This window comes from Cupressus sempervirens, chromosome 1 (assembly GCF_028749045.1).
Source record: "Cupressus sempervirens isolate cs-2001-9-10 chromosome 1, ASM2874904v1, whole genome shotgun sequence".
Taxonomy (NCBI): domain Eukaryota; kingdom Viridiplantae; phylum Streptophyta; class Pinopsida; order Cupressales; family Cupressaceae; genus Cupressus; species Cupressus sempervirens.
In genome coordinates, this window is record NC_143118.1 from 831,789,080 (window position 1) to 831,807,393 (window position 18,314).

Consider the following 18,314-nt stretch of genomic DNA (forward strand, 5'->3'; position numbering starts at 1 on the left):
AGATGAACCCAAATAATTCCAAAATAGGTAACCCAAGGAACTCAATTGATATTGGGATCTAAATAGTCTTTTCATTGATGATGAAAAATTCTTATGTCTAAGGTTTGAAAACCAGCAAAGAGAAATGGACTAGCAAGGGCCACACATAAGATTGGTCTTAGCATGGTTGCCTTTAGTAAAATGAGATTTTTGAAAAACCTTAAAAGATTGAGATGAATCCCATGTAGTGCTTGAACCCTTTTAACCCTATCCTTACACATGCTTTGAAAATATAAAATTACCTATGAAGGTGAAAATTTCTAATTAGTTGTGTGCACTATGAAATGAAAGAATGTAAACAATATATTAAGTTGTTTCAATGGATCTATCCTAAAAAACACTTTGTAAACAAACTTTTAAGATTGCTTGAATGGAGGTGTTATTGGTTATTATCATCAATCCTTCAACTCTAAGAGTAAAAGCTATATCATTGTGAATAAAAAGAAACTTCTCATTAAAAAAATGCCAGCCATAATCATAGCATCTTAAATAGAACTATAACAAGTGTAGAGAAAGTTGAAAGAATTTTAGATTTAGGGTGGGGTCCCATTGAGGGGGGCTTCCTATAAAAATATGAGTGGGTAGGGCGGATATTTTATAGGAACATTAAACCTAATGGTTCCATGAATTTCGAGTGCAACCTAGTTTAAAAACTTATACTCCAAAATTTAAGGAAGTTGAGAGTATAAATTTTAATATTCAAAAAAGAAAAACATATATTCAAAAGTTATATTGGTATTGAGGAAAAAATAGGCAAATTTGATTTTCCTTCTAGAATTTTATTGGGGCAGGAATGCAGATTTTAGAAATATTTCTCTAAGGTGGTGGAGCTAATTCCAGTCTTGCCATTATTTTTATGCTTAAATAAGCAACTTTATACTATAGTGGGCTACTATTTTATGGAAGAAATTCTAAATAGCAATTTATTTTTTTCCTCATGAAACCCCTTCTTCCTTGAAATTAGAAGCTTAAGCCCATCCATGAAAACCTACCTTCAAGAAATAATATGCTTTAAATGTATTCCAAGCCAAACTTTCTACCCATAGACCACAACTCGCTATAAAAGATTTGAGTCATTATAAAAAGACTTCAAATATATTCCAAGCCAAACTTTCTACCCAGATTTGGCTATAAAAGATTTGACTCATTATAAAGAGACCTCAAAAGCACACTTTAAGGCCTCGTTTGGTTGCTGGAATATGAGTGGAATAGGAAAAAGAAATTAGAATATATTTTATATTCGTTGTTTGGTAAGCTCAATCGAAATTGGGAATAGGAAGACATATTCCAATTTTGCCCCTAAAATGAGCATATGTCTATGCCAAAAAATATTTGTTATTGGAATAGGTCATTTCCATTCCCATTCTGATTTTCCATTTTAAAAAAGAAAATGAATTTTTTTAATTTTGAATTTTTTTTTTTACTTTTTTTTTTTGAATTATTTTTTATAACATTCTTATAAATAATATCTTTAAAAAAAATAAAATGAAAATGAATTAACCAAAAAAATAATAAATTATAAAAAAAATTAGGGGAAATGTTTTTAAAAATACAAAACTTAACCTTATTCTTGTTCCATTTTTGTACAACCAAACAATGCATTAACATATTCCCAGTCGAATTCCAAGTGCACCAAATACGATTGGAATTGCCCTTTTCTATTTCCATTCTCCATTTCCATTCCCATTCTATTTTTCTATTCTAATTTTCTAATAGACGAGAAAAGATACTATGCGAGACTAATTTTTCACATGTGTTTAATATCAACTAGTGAAACGAAATATTCCACAAGACCATTTTTCCATTAAAAACTGCACATTATTCTCAAATCACATCTCCACTTGGAAATTGTCTAAAGTTGCACTATTCGTTTGAGATAATTGTTGCGCGAAACAGGTGTCCATTACTCCAGACTCTCTGGAACGAATCTGCACCCTCCAAAAATTTGAGCCAGCAGATGAGAGCCACGGCGCATAATGCTTGAAAACCAAGGAGTCTACCTCGCGAAAGCAAAGAAATTTCAAAGTGGGAACCAAATCTTACTTTCATCAGACAACTGTGCTTTAACGAAGTGGGAATCATTTCCTACTTTCATCAGACAACTTTCATGTCTCTTTGCAATCTCTTCCCTTCCTCAGTAAGGAAACTTATCAGTTTTGGTATTTCACTTTTCATTTTTCTATGAGCACATAATCTATGCTATATTGGAGAGCTAAGGTTTAACATTGAAGTCAAATCAAATACCTTATTTTAACATCGCCCATAGTGTAGCCTAAGTCATGATATTCAAACAACTAAATGGATTTTAGAACAGGGTCCGCCCATAAAACCTCTATGAAAGGGAGAACTACTGCTGCACAAGCTCCAAGATAGAGAAGATCATGGATTTCTCCACTGAGAAGCATGAATCAATGAATTCCGAGGATCTGAGCTTCACCCGGCTTGATGGCAAGCCTAATTTCGGTGATCCCAAATGCCCTGTTCCTACAGAAATTGCCTCTTTAATAGAACAGGACGATGTGGATCTTGCTGCCCACAAAAACTTCTTTCAGAATTCCTTCCATGAGAATCATGAATCAATGAATCCCCGTGATTTCAACTTCACCCAGATTGATTGCAAGGCTACTTCCAGTGATCCCAGATGCCCCGTTCCTATACAAATTGCCTCTTTTATAGAACAGGGCCAGCCGGATACAGCACACACAGAATTCCAACAGCTGTGTTTGCCCAGAAAACCCCAAAACGTTCCTTCCGTTTCCCTCATTTTTGTCAGCAACACATACGAAGTGGCCGATGTGACATTCCTCATGCCCAAGAATAGAACTGAGACGTCGGGGGATCGAACCCCACCGCCAACCAATGTTTGGGAAAAGGAGACTTCCCTGCGGCTGATGAGAGTTTTGGGGCCTGTATGTGCTGCGCTGTTAGCTGTTTATTGGGGGTGGAGTTGTTTGTACGCCAGTGAACAACAATGACAATCAATGTTTAGGGTTTGATGTCCTTGCAACTTTTATATATGTTGTTTCTGACGCTCAGACTGTTCTGTTCCTATTTTGGTGGAGACTCATCGACTCAGGTTTCGGTTTCCACCAGAATTGAATTGCTGTGGGTTGTGTGTCGCTATAGTGTATTTTGTGAGACTGTGTATGAAGAAATCTACATATCTATGATTTATATTATCAATCGAACAATCTGATTTACTTCACAAGCCTGGAAGCAGGTTTCTGTTAGATTATTATTTTTCTTTGTTGAAAGCTGTCCTTGATTCAAATAAAACGAAGCTGGAAGATGAATGTGGAAATTGACAATCTTTGGGTTTATGGTTAACTAAAGTTTCTAGGCTTTATAATCATACAATCTTTACTCTTTAATTTAAAAGTGTGTTTAGAGAAACGCAATTAGATATTCATGGAGACAATAAGAGACGTGTATTTAATCATCAATATAAATTCAAGCCGTTTTAATTTTAACCGTATCACAATTAAATTTTATTGGGTATAAATCACAATAATTAGATATAGATAGATGATTTTTCATCTATGGTAGAGTCTTTTAGCTTAGATCAATTTTAGTAGTTCAGTTTCTTTTTTTTTTCTACAATCTTATGATGAGCCTAGATATCTTCTCAATGTTTTCCTTAGTGAATAAGTCGTGCCAAGAGCTAGGAATTATAATATCCACAAATTTGACCATGTTGCCCACCTTCACAAAATTGCAAAATGTGCAAACTTTCTCTTCTAAAGTCTCTTTTGGCCTCTTTCAACATGTGGTCTCATCATATAATGTTACAATCAAATTGCAAAAATGAACTTCGTTCATCCCATACTTATTATTATTAATAGATATCATTAAGGGATCATCATCTGAATATAGAAAGTGTCTTTTTTTATGCAAATAAAGCTTCTGAAAAATAGACATACATGGACATATATGCTTTGAGCTGAATCCTCTCATTTTACTTGCTTTGGTCACCTAAACCAATCAAATGAGCTAGGCAAGAAAGTTAACCTAGACTAGTCAAATGACCAACAGACTTGTGTGGCCTAGGTAACATCAACACTTGGCAAATACTTAACGCTTGGTGTTGTGGAAGATCCAAAATGGTCGGGTTGGCTCAACCTAATATTTGTCCCAAGGTTGGAATTGTGGTTGGGTCGCTATCAAGGATGGGACTATCTTGGGTCCCCTTGGAGACTAGGGAGTACCTAGACAACGAGTGAATTGAATAACTGGGAATTGCATTAACTAGAATCAAGGTTGAGGGTGGACTCAATAACAAGGATGCAACCTAGTTTAAGGGCCAAAATTTGTCCTCAAAGTAAATTGGCTAACCTTGACTACATTGGAAGCAAGGGCTACCTAGACAAATTGCACGAGTTGGAAAAAGTCAATTGGCAACATGTTTACACTTAAATCTACAATAAGAATTGGGTCTAACATTTTAACGTCAACAAGAACCAACCTAGGCCACATTGGACAAAAAGATGCTTGGACCAAAGACTAAAAATAGATTTATTTATTTATTTGATTTTTTCCCTTTTAAATATTTAATAGGATGAAAATGATATTATAAAATTCTTGACTTGTTTGAAATAATTATTTTAATGTCAAGTAACAAACATCAAAACTTTATAAGCATTGACAAAATGTATGGTAAACTAAAATTAGGCTACAGAATTGTACAATCTTTACTCTTTAATATAACAAGTAATTAGAGAAATGCAACTAGGTTTTAATAGGAAGAGTATTTTATCATCTAATATAAGTCCAAACCATAAATTAAAGTTCACATGGAGTAATCTAATTTGATTTTGATGGAGACAATTATAGAAGGGATATTTTAGTAATACATATGAATTCAAGTTACAATAGTGGTAATGTATCAACCAAATTACAAAAATGAGCTTAACATGATTCATGCTTATTATTACCACTAAACATTACCAAGAGAGTCATCATTAAACAAAGAATGCCTTCCTTTACAAGGATCCAAGATTTTGAGGAAGAAAATATATTGCATATCCATAAAGTTTCGACAGGACTCTCCATTGATCTATAGATAAAAAAAGTCTAGCTATTGCCTCAAATAAGTCCCTACAAAATGATATATAGAGATGGATTCCTTCCTTCTTTCTTTGATTCATTCATTCTCATTCTAATTTGAACATATATATTGTATGGTATGGTGAGTCTCTCTTAATCCTAAATTTATCGATTGATGACTTAATAAATATATGGATCTCTTAATCTATGAACATGATAATGAAAACTTCCCTCCATGGTAGGCGTTTTATGACTAAACTAGGTTCCTTAACTATTTGAACTCTAGATTGAGATCTTTAAGTTTTCTCTTGGTATTATATATTTGAAGTATACACATGATTATGTCCCATGATTCAAAACTACTTTGATTTTCTTTGGCTCTAGGGTTAAACATGAGGCAAAATGTTCTTCACTATTGGTTGATGCCAATTTGTACCCTTATTTATTTGACTCATGCCAAGACATCCATTTCCTATTTTATTAGCATGATCTTTAGCTTTTTGCAACAACCTTGTGAGCTACAATAGAAGGTATTTATGTGGAACCTCCACTAAATTTTATGAATTCATAGGCATCAAGATATATTGGTTTAAGAGCAAGTGTTAGAATGTTTTGAATGTCATCATCAAGGTTGTAATGTGACTAACAAATATTAATGTAAATATATATGTGGATAGATTTGAATGTATTTAATCAAGCCCTATCCTCTATGATAACCATGTTACATAGTTTTCCATTTTGAAGTTTAAATATTCAAATCTTAGAGCTTTATAAATCTTGGAGAAACTGGTAACACAAAAATATATCAATTCTTCTATTCTACAATCAACATCAAGTTATTTTACCTTAAAAAAAGCAAATCCTAATATATTCTATCTAAATTGACTAACACAAAAATATATCAATTATTCTATTATACTATCAACATCAAGTTATTTTACCTAAAAAATAACAAATCCTAATATATTCTATCTAAATTTACCAAACCTAGAAAAATCAATTTTATATTTATATAGCCACATTAATTATGCAATATTATATGTTTAGTTTGTTTGATAAGGTTAACAAGATTTTGTAGTGTTCTTTTTGCTAGACACCTTACCCTAGTCTTTTTTATCTTTCTTGTGTTTGAATAATTTTATAACTCTCTTTCAATTAAAATAATGTTCTCAAATTTTAAAAACAAAAACTTTGACCATTACTTTGTATCCATTGATACATATAGATGTAGATTGGATTCACAATAAGGAAATATATAGAATCCATTTCCATTATGTAACATTAAAGTCCACAACTACGACCACAATCAAAATAGAAAATACACAAATTTATTCCACTAATAAAATGCTACATGATCATTTTATTAGCCAGTTTACTTCCATTGAAATATTAAAAAAATTTAAAATTACATATTGTTGAAGATTTGCTACCAATAAAGCTTAAACATGATCCAAATTAACTTTGAAATTTTAAAGAATGAAAAATTTAATACATATTTATCTACGTATGTACTCAACCAATCCATAACGTGAGAAAAAATTCCAACTCATCTATGTTCAAATATTTAACTTGCTATAGTTTTCTATCAAAAGATTCATGCACATAATCTATTTTTTCTTACTCTATTTGCATGTATGTAGACTAGAGTTTCCTTTCACTACTTTTTCTTTATGCCATTTTGTCAAAAAAATTGCATGTTTTTTCTATGCCTTTTATTTTACATACATGTATATTAGAGCATTTCAAACTTTAGTATTTATCAAACATCTTATTTCCATTATGAGTTAATGGATTTATGTGCCTTGTTCCAAATCTTCCATTTTTAGTCCATGTGATAGGTTAACAACAAGGTTGTGGTTTATAGTTTTTCACTACCTATTTCTGATACATGAATAGTTATTATCAAATAGATGTACTAAAAGGCTAGCATATTTATTTTCATACACATGCTTGTCAAAAGTTTATTATGTTAAACAACTAGCACTTGAACCTTTGGAGGGTACAAGGGTTACACTGATAGTCTTGTATACCTTCGATACTTTTCTTGAATAGTCTTATTTTGTTTCTATTTGTAAGTTATTTTTGTAGTTCAAGCAAGAGTATATATTAAACATTATCATTTTTATTTATTTTCACTCTTAGAATAGTGGCATTATGTTCGAAGAGTCATATGATCTAGGCAAGCCTCTTCCTTTTCCATGTATAATTGTATATGGATTACTTATTTATTTATTTTGGAATGTCTTTCAAAAGTGAAAGCAGGTTGAATGTGGAGTTTGTCTTTGATTTGAATCAAGATATAGTTGTAAAAGTAAGATCTTGTCTCTCGATTGCACCAATATCCAATGTTGCTTTCTGTAGCATGAGCCCTTGAGATTTTTGTATAGTTATAGCCTACGACATGGTGATTGGCATTTTTCTTCAACTACCTATGTGAAAGTCACTATTGGTATACATGTGGGATCCTCATGGTTCCATGGTGGTCAATTGTAATTTTAAAACACATGCCAACATACATGGGCACATTTGGTGGCTTACTACTTAGTCTGTAAATGATATCAATAATCTCACCAACAACTCCATTACTAAGGCTTGCTTCTATCCAAATGTTTTTTGTAAGCATTATAATTTTTTCTCTATAGAGCACTACATGCTTGTCTAATTGTTCCTCATACATCTGGTTGTTATCTTTCCTTGTAGAATTTATTGTTGTACTCATTACAATTGGGCAATTTAATGTTTATAATATCTTTTCATTATGTAGTTTTACTACATTGTTAGTAGCAAACAAATGTATAGACCTATCAAATTCTTTTTCGTCATCTACACTTAATTATATGTCTATGCGACTCATTAGAATCCCCTAATAATGTTTTGTTGGGTTAGAAATCTCATATACTATACAAAAGTTGGTGGAATTCTTCTTATGAGCCTTGTTGTTAGAAAATTATTTGTAATGTAATAACTCTAGTAAACTACTCCCAAAGTAACTTGACATTATAATGTGATGTATACATTGATTTATCCATAACCAGGGGCAGTTGTGTCAAGTCACCAAAAATGATAGTTCATACTCTACCAAAGTATACATGTCAATCGGAAAATGCCTCTTCTAGTAAGCTATCAATTTTAAGGAGGAGCTTTGGACATACAAAGCTCACCTCATTAATGAGAATGTACTTGATATATTTTAATTCTTCTTGGAATGTTATGAATGCCTGACCTTGTAATGGTTTCATTACCTTGATAGGGCTCTTGAGCTTTGAATGCATTGCTGCTGCATGCATGTTGAATGCAATAATGTATGTGACTACTAGTAGTAGTAATCATCCTTTTTGCTTAGGTCCTTTACTATTAAGTGCCTCTTTTATAGATGCAATTAAATAAGATCTCCATGTACCCATTGTACCATAAACAATCATTTTTAATGGTAAATGTGATAGATACTAATTATGATCCATAATTATCAGAAGTACTAGATTTTTCTTAGGAGATAATGTGTATTGGGGATGATAGAAAGACTTTGGTATGGTTTTAATACAACCCCTAATTTTGTTGTCATATATTAATTGTGTAGAAATTTCATGTAAATGTGGTGGAATAGTAATATAGTCCTACTTGTTGCTTGTGTCAAATTCATGCCTTGCAAGAATATCTAACGCACTAAGTATTGCAATACTTTTGTGTGAATAGTTCCCATTTGCATGTGCCTATCATACCATCATTGTCATGCTCAATTGTATTTTCTTCTTCATTTTCATCTTCTTCCTTAGAGATTATTTCTTTATCCATGGTGCAATTAACCCATCATGCACCATCACCCCTGGTGTTCATTTATTATCAATTATTGATTAATTGTTCTTTTGTGAGGCATGTCTCTACTTCTATATCATGAAAATGTTTATATAAGACTAAATCGCTCTAACAAAATATTTCAAAGTGTTATAATTCAAGATCGAGGGTTTTTAAGAATTTTGGTTAAACATTGACAATAGCTTCCTTTTGTCATTCTTTTCATTTATATCCCCCAAACTTTACAACATTTGTATAAGATCTTGCTAATTCAATTGCATTTATTGTTCCAAGTTTGGGAGAACAATTCATGTTAAAACATAGATAGCTAGGCTAGATTTGAGTATCTCCTGACCTTCTTATTATTCAATGAAGCACTTTCTCTCCAACTTTTAAAGATATAAAGCTCGATTGCAAAGTAGAAGTGATAGTTTTTTTAACAAGTCATTTTTCTTGTGCCCGTATATCACATTTAACAATAACTTTAGATAGGAATTTGTGATATGGAGAAATGGTTAGGATACATGCAAATAGGAATTTGCAATATGTAGATAGGGTCGAACCATCAACACATGTGTCTATTTCTTTTTTTATTTTGTTGCATATTTTGCAATATGTGTCAAGACAAGTGTTTCGAAGAGTACATGTTGGTAATCTATGTTTGTCATCCAAATTGAAAACATCATTGGATTATGTATATTTAGCCTATCACCATTTCCCGCAGGTTCATATTGTATATTCCCAACTGTTAGAGTAATAAATTATTTTCTTATTAATTAAATCATATGGATTTAATTATTAAATCACTTATTATCTCTAGTTTACTTAAGCTAAACTTTGGGCATATAGTAATCAATTATTTTATTAATTATTATCATGCAACCTAGGTTAGTTTCATGTTAGTGTTTTGATCTCTTTTTATTAGGATTGCTCTCTTTGTAATTTATTCATTCACTTTTGATAATAGAAATTTCTCTTTTTTCTCATCAAGAATGTCTCATTTATGGATCTAACAATTCTAGCCTCCATAGCTTCTTGCTTCTCTCTTTTTTTGTGATAGGTGTTTGCATGCAAGTGATTCTTGGGAGCTGTGGGATTGATCTTTCATCAACTTCAACATGGTATTAAAGCTTCAGATCTTCATGCCCCTATTCTATTTATGAAAAAAAATTTCTTGGCTTTCAAATCTATGCTTTTTGTTTAGAGGGATTCATTTTTTAGAGTTTTTTTATATTGAATCTGGGTGTCACCATTTTTTGGTACACTTTGAGCCTAAACATCCATCACCATTAAGCTCAAAGCGCCCAAAAACCCCTATTTTCATATAAAATTTGTCCAATTTAGACATAGTTAGAATTTGAGGCTAAAAAATATTGCTCCTAGATTGGACACGTTTCTTGAGGTAGTAGTTTTCTAATTTTTTGGTATGTTCCCTGATGTGGCAATTTTCTAGTTTTTGCACACAAACTAAGATTTTTTAGTTCAAAAATAAGACTTTTGGCACATTTTTCAAGGCAAAAATTTGTTATTTTTGGTACTATTTAACACACTTTCGAGCCATTTTGGCATAGATCTCAAGGTGGTAAATTTTATTTTTTCTTTTCTAGCACTTTTTTGACCTACTTGTGATTTTTCTGCCATAACTTGCTCATCCAGACTCTATTTTTCAATCAGAAAGAAGTGCTGGAAAGATGATTCTCAGCCCATCATGTTGGTGTAATTTATTTAGACTTTTAATGATTTTTGGTCACTGGTTTATGTAGTCAAAGTCAGAGATTCTATTTTGCACTACGAGAGACATATCTTGAGACATTCTATTTTCCAGATTCTACTCCATGCACATGCCATTCAATTTTTTTCTTTTTTGCATTCTAATGGATCATATCTTAGTTATTTCAGATCTAGAGATTGATTTTGTTTCTTAAGATATTTTTTCACGGGTTGTATCATCTCTTGTATCAGCCTTATGTCTCTTTTGATCTTTGTTGACATCCTTTTGTATGATTTTTGCAAACACACTGAGATAAAGTGTCACTCTATTGCATTTTGGGATCTTGGACATCTTTTCTTTTGTTGTACTCACACTATATTAGAAAGTGCCTTGGGGGATTTTATGTTGTCCATATTCACCATCTTCCTTTGTCAAGTGAGTGTTCCTTCCACAATATTATCCTCATGATGTGTCGATAACATGTACTAGTGTAGGTGTTTGTACTTCTTTTGCACTCTCGATGTTCCTAGTTCTTCTTTGTGCATGAGATATTACATTTAGATTCAGTGTTCATGTCTTACCTCTCAACATTATAGGGGAGGTTATGTTAGTTTTATTTCTTTCTTGGTTCAATGGAGTGAGCTATGTATTCAGTATTTGATCCTATGTACTAGGTGATTGTAGTGGCTAGATACCTATGCATTTCGGTGAGATGGATCATTTACCATATAGAAATTCTTTCATTCATATTTTTGGAGGCCATGAAGATACCTTTCATCTTCGATTGATCATCTCTTTAGACTTAGTCTTCTCTACCTGGTCATGTTCTATATAATGGAGGTTCTTCAGATCAACTATTTGGTAGTGTTTGCAACTTCATGCTTCAGTGGTGTTCTTCATGATCATCCTTTTGTTCCTATCTTCCGGAACACTCTCTCTATCTCTTTTTGGAGTAGGGTTTTCCCCATGTGCTTTTCTCTATTTCTCCTCTTTTTCAGAGATTTGGTTCTTCTTGAGTACCTCATCAGGCCTTATTGTCAGGACCTAAATTCCTTTCAGTAGTTTTTTCTAAGTTTTTAGCTACTCCCTAAGTTTATCTTAAGGGGGTGTTAGAGTATAAAAGTATTTTCTTATTAATTAAATCATATTGATTTAATTATTAAGTCATTTATTAGCTCTAGTTTGTTTAAGCTACACTTTGGGCATATAATAATTAATTCGTTTATTAATTATTATCATGCAACTTAGGTTAGTTTCCTATTAGGGTTTTGATCTCCTTTCATAAGGATTGATCTCTTTGTAATTTATTCATTCACTTTTGATAATTATTTGAGGAGATTCGGTGGAAAAAAAATGGAGAGAATTGTGTGTTCAGAGCTTTATAAATTAATGTTAAGAAGGTTGGGTGAAATGTAAGCACTTGTATTACCATGCATGCCTCCCTAAAATAAAATAGTGTGACATCTATTTATAATCTTACAATTTTTTCCTTAGGTGAGGAGCTATTCAAATATAACCATTTTGGCCCAAACGATATGTGTATATTGTACATCAAACCTTCAAATTATAAAGAAAGTTGTTTTCAATCCAAAAAAATTATTCTTACTTGCATTCTCTATTGGCCATACAAACAATATCAAGTTCATCTACTACCAACTTATTTGCAGGATACCTAGATCTCACAACATGCCATTTCAAACACATGATTTCAAGGGATGAAATGATTTTTTTTTCATTACTTATATTTATTTTAAATAATATAGAGATATCTATTACCAATCAAAACATATTGAGATATTTGTGAAAGCACGATTAACCACACCAATTCAAATGAAGATAAAATAAAATTCTACCTTTTCGTTAATTCAATCCACACTATTAATGGGTAAGAACTAAAATTCACTCCAAAATATAAGGCAAGGTTGTCACTGCTTTTTCCCTTATTGGAGATCTGTATAATAGAGAACTTTTTGTATTTTATAATATACTTATAAAACTGAATACTTTGTCATGACAAAGAATCTAAATATATATAAAACTAAGCATGTCATCTTCCTAACAGAACTCACTTCAAAAGAGTGAATATTTTTCAATTTCCCATCTCATGTGGTTTTCCCTTTACAGGGTTTCTATGTTAAAATATTGTTATTAAATGTGTGAATTCTATTTGTGTTGCAAATTATTTTAGATATTTTACATTTTACTACAATTCGATAATAACTAAGTAACAAGGTTATAACTAAGTTATTTTACTGACGCTCAGTAATGCAAAGAATAATAAGTTAACACTTTTTTGTTGATGAATAGACATTTTCCATTAATTATAATGTAAAAGATACAAATTGACAAAAAGAGGTTGGGTGATACAAGATCACCCCGTGAGTTCAAATGGCACAAGGCCGAATTAACACCTATTCATCAAGAAAACATATATAAAAGAATTTTAAAAAAAGCCCTCAGGTTGCAAGAGCAATGTTAGCCAAGGGTGGGTCTTTATCATTAGAACCCTAGAAGTCCTTGCCCGTGGCTATACAGCCACGAAAATGCACTCCCTTTACATTGTTTTTTCGAACTTCTCAAAAAAAATTCTAAGTCCTCTCCTTCGTAAGGAAGTGCATTTTCGTGGCTGTATAGACGTTGCCGAAGTCCTTGGGGTCATTGGTTGGCTTAGGGGGAGCCCAACTATCAACAACAATTCCTGTTTGAACAAGAAATGGCTAAATCCAATTGAGAGAAAGCCCATTTGGAGTCACATTGTGTAGACAAATAACCTACATTAAGGACAATAGAAGCCACTGGGGACTAGCCCTAGCCCAACCTCTATGGAGGTTACGTCGAGCGATGAAATCCACCAAAACTACTGGGAGAGCAACGATGGGGCTAAGACCAGGGAGTATGCAAACGGTGTAGATCTACTTCGACCTCACCAGCAACCACGACGAGGAGTACAGTCACCATATAAAGCATCTGGAGGCATGTGGGAGGATCTGAGCTTCACCCAGCTTGATAGTGAGCCTAATTTCCGTGATCCCAAATGCCCTGTTCCTACAGAAACTGCCTCTTTAATAGAACAGGACGACGTGGATCTTGCTGCCCACAAAAACTTCTTTCAGAATTCCTTCCATGAGAATCATGAATCAATGAATCCCCATGATTTCAACTTCACCCAGATTGATTGCAAGGCTACTTCCAGTGATCCCAGATGCCCCGTTCCTATACAAATTGCCTCTTTTATAGAACAGGGCCAGCCGGATACAGCACACACACAATTCCAACAGCTGTGTTTGCCCAGAAATCCCCGAAAAGATCACTCCGTTTCCCTCATTTTTGTCAGCAACACATACGAAGTGGCCGATGTAACATTCCTCATGCCCAAGAATAGAACTGAGACGTCGAGGGATCGAACCCCACCGCCAACCAATGTTTGGGAAAAGGAGACTTCCCTGCGGCTGATGAGAGTTTTGGGGCCTGTTTGTGCTGCTCTGCTCGCTGTTTATTGGGGATGTAGTTGTTTGTACGCCAGTGAACAACAATGACAATCAATGTTTAGGGTTTAATATCCTTGCAATTTATATATATGTTGTTTCTGGCGCTCAGACTGTTCTGTTCCTATTTTGGTGGAGATTCATCGACTCAGGTTTCGGTTTCCACCAGAATTGAATTGCTGTGGGTTGTGTGTCGCTATATTGTATTATGTGAGACTGTGTATGAAGAAATCTACATATCTATAATTATCAATCGAACAATCTGATTTACTTCACTCGCCTTGAAGCAGGTTTCTGTTAGATTATTATTTTTCTTTGTTGAAAGCTGTCCTTGATTCAAATAAAACGAAGCTGGAAGATGAATGTGGAAATTGACAATCTTCGGGTTATGGTTAAAGTTTCTAGGCTTCATAATCATACAATCTTTAGTCTTTAATCTAAAGTGTGTTTAGAGAAATGCAATTAGATTGGAATTAAAAAATTGGGATTTCTTTAAATCTTGGTTTAGCCAAATCAAGGTTTTGCAAATCTTCATTCTGATTTTTGGAATTTTACTTGAACCGTTTGTTTCACTTGGAAGATGCATGTAAAGACACATTTTTATGCGTAAGCTTGGAGTTGAAGGCAAATTTCAAAAAGTAGTCCAATCTATTATTTTTACACTCCTTAAAAAACATACCCAGGGTTTCATTTTCAATTCCTACTTGCTAGTAGGAAGTTGAAAAACCTGGTTTTGAGGCAAAATTGGAAGTCTGGTATGCTAACTCCGTTTTGCCAATTTTGAAACAAACACAAAAATTTTCAAATCCAGATTTTGAAAAGGCCAATTCCCATCATCTTCCAAGAACCGAACGAAAAGAGACATGTATTTTATCATCAATATAAATTCAAGCATTTTAATTTTAATTGTATCACAATTAAATTTTATTGAGTATAAATCACATTAATTAGAGATAAATAGATGATTTTTTAATCTATGGGAGAGTCTTCTATCTTAAATCAATTTTAGTAGTTCAATTTTTTTCTTTTTTGTACAATCTCATGATAAGTCTACATATCTTCTCAATGTTCTCCTCAGTGAACAAGTTATGCCAAGAGCTGTGAATTATAATATCCACAAATTTGACCATGTTGCCCACCTTCACAAAATTGCAAAATGTGCAAACTTTCTCTTCTCAAGTCTCTTTAGGCCTCTTTCAATGTGTGGTCTCATCATATAATGTTATAATCAAATTGCAAAAATGAACTCCATTCATCCCATACTTTAAATTATTAATAGATATCATTAAGGAATCATCACCTAAACATAGAGAGTGTCTTTTTTTGTGCAAATAAAGCTTTTGAAGAAGAGACATACATGGACATATGCTTTGAGCTACATCCTCTCATTTTACTTGCTTGGGTCACCTAAACTAGTCAAATGAACTAGGCAACAGAGTTAACCTAGACTCTAGTCAAATGACCAACAAACTTATGTGGCCTAGGCAACATCAACACTTGGCAAATACTTAACACTTGGTGTTGTGGAAGATCCAAAATGGTTGGGTTGGTTCAAACTCATATTTGTCCCAAGGTTGGAATCATAGTTGGGTTGTTATCAAGGATGGGACTACCTTGGGTCCCCTTGGAGAGTAGGGCATACCCAGACAATGAGTGAATTGACTAACTCATGTGTCTTGGGGAAATGCACTAACTAGAAACAAGGTTGAGGGTGGATTGTATAACAAGGATGCAACCTAGTTTAAGGGCCAAAATTTGTCCTCGAAGTAGACTGGCTAACCTTGACTACATTGGAAGCAACAATTATCTAGACAAATTGTACGACTTGGAAAAGGTCAATTGGCAACATGATTACAATTGAATCTACAATAAGAATTGGGCCTAACATATTAACCTTAGTTGTTGTCAAGAACCAACCTAGGCCACCTTGGAAAAAAAGATGCTTGGACCAAAGACTAAAAATAGTATTTTTAATTAATTTGATTTTTTTTCTTTTTAAATATTTAATAGGATGAAAATGATATTATAAAATTCTTGACTTGTTTAAAATGTTTATTTTAATGGGTGAACCCACAATAATGGGTTCCACTTTAGTGTGACGAACAAACTTAAAAAAGTTGCAAAATTTTCAAAATTCAAAACACCGAACGTTTGCGCGAACACCACTGATGTGTTCGCGCGAACATATAACAGACATATGTTCGTGCGAACATATTATGGCATGTTTGCACGAACATATATCGCATGAATTTTTGGCGGATAAAAATGCTTTTCCAACTTTTCCCAATTCATTTTCACGGTGAGTACTATTCATTTTGAGCGTTCGGGCGAACGTGTGATTTCTGCTACCTCCCTCAGCGTCATCCTGTTGCTTTCGTTCCGATTCTCGTAATCAGGTATGTCAAAATATTATTAATTTAATATTTTCAACGTTTTTAAAGTATTTTTTTATGTTATCAAAGTAGATTTTAATGTTTTCAATGCATTTTAAAAAAATATTTTTAAAACATATTTAAATGTTATTTACGTTTTTAATGGTTTTGAAAACATATCTAAATGTTAATTCAATATTTTTATTGTTTATTTATATTAATTTAGAAAACAGAAAAATATTATATAGAAAACATTAGAAAACATTAGGAAAAATAGTAAAAAATTTATAATATAAAATTTAGGAAAAACATTAGAAAACAAATTTAGAAAAAATTTATGAAAACATTAGAGAATTTATAATTTAATATAAAATTTTGAAAATAAATTTTGAAAAAAAAGTAAATAAATATTAAATAAATATTAGAAAATTTAGAAAAAAAAAAAAACAAAAATATTAGAAAATTTAGAAAAAAAATTACAAAAACTTTAGAAAATTTATAATTTAATATAAAATTTAGAAAAAAAATTTATAATTTTTTTAATAAAAATTAGAAAATTAAAAAAATATATTTAAAAAAATTAGAAAATTTAGGAAAAACATTTAAAAAAATTAGAAAATTTAGAAAAAAATATTGCAAAAACATTAGAAAATTTAGAAAAAACATTACAAAAATATTATAGAATTTATAATTTAATATAAAATTTAGAAAAAATATTTTAAAAACATTAAAAAATAAATTTAGAAAAACATTAGAAAAAATATTAGAAAATTTATAATTTAATATAAAATTTAGAAAACAATTTAAATAAAAAAAATTGCAAAAATATTAGAAAATTTAGAATTTAATATAAAATTTAGAAAACAAATTTAGAAAAAAATTACAAAATTTATAATTTAATATAAATTTTAGAAAAAGAATTTAGAAAAAAAATTAGAAAAATGTTAGGAAATTTATAATAATATAAATTTTAGAAAACAAATTTAAAAAAAACATTAGAAAAAATATTTTTAAAAATTTAGAAAAACATTACAAAATTTATAATAATATAAATTTTAGAAAACAAATTTTAAAAAACATATATATATATATATATATATATATATATATATATATATATATATATATATATATATATATATATATATATATATATATATATATGTGGGTGTGTGTGTGTTAATGTTAAATGTAGACATGTATGTTTTTGATATTAATGTTTATGTATATATGTCAAATTCACTTTAATGTCTTAATCTTAGAAGTTTAATTAAATGACATATCTTAAGGGTCTAGATCCTAAATTGTATATGTAAAAATATAGATTAGAATGTATAATTTTTTATTTTGAACATAGATGTACATGTATATTTGTTCATGGTTAAAAGTAGATGTATGTACATGTTTTTAATAAATTCACATTTTATATGTATAATTTGTGTATATGTTAACTATTGATCTTAATTTATCTTATAACTAAGTGTAATTAACTATATTTGATAACACATGGCTTAAGGGGAGATCCTAAATTATACATAAGAATGTAGATTAAAATGTATATTTTATTTCATACATGTACATGTAAATATGTTCTTCTATTAGATATAGACATGCATACATATGTTTTCAATATTCATGTTTAAATGTACATATGTTATTATTTTTAATGTCTTAATAATTAGAAGTATATAATTAACTATATAATTCAATGACATGTCTTAAGGGGAGATCCTAAATTATACATATATAAGAATGTAAATTAATTTGCATATCTAGGTATGAATATAACATAAATGTACATCCAAACTCTAACCCTAACCTTGATCTTAAAATTTAATTTCTAAACCCAAGATTATAAATGATAATAAATAC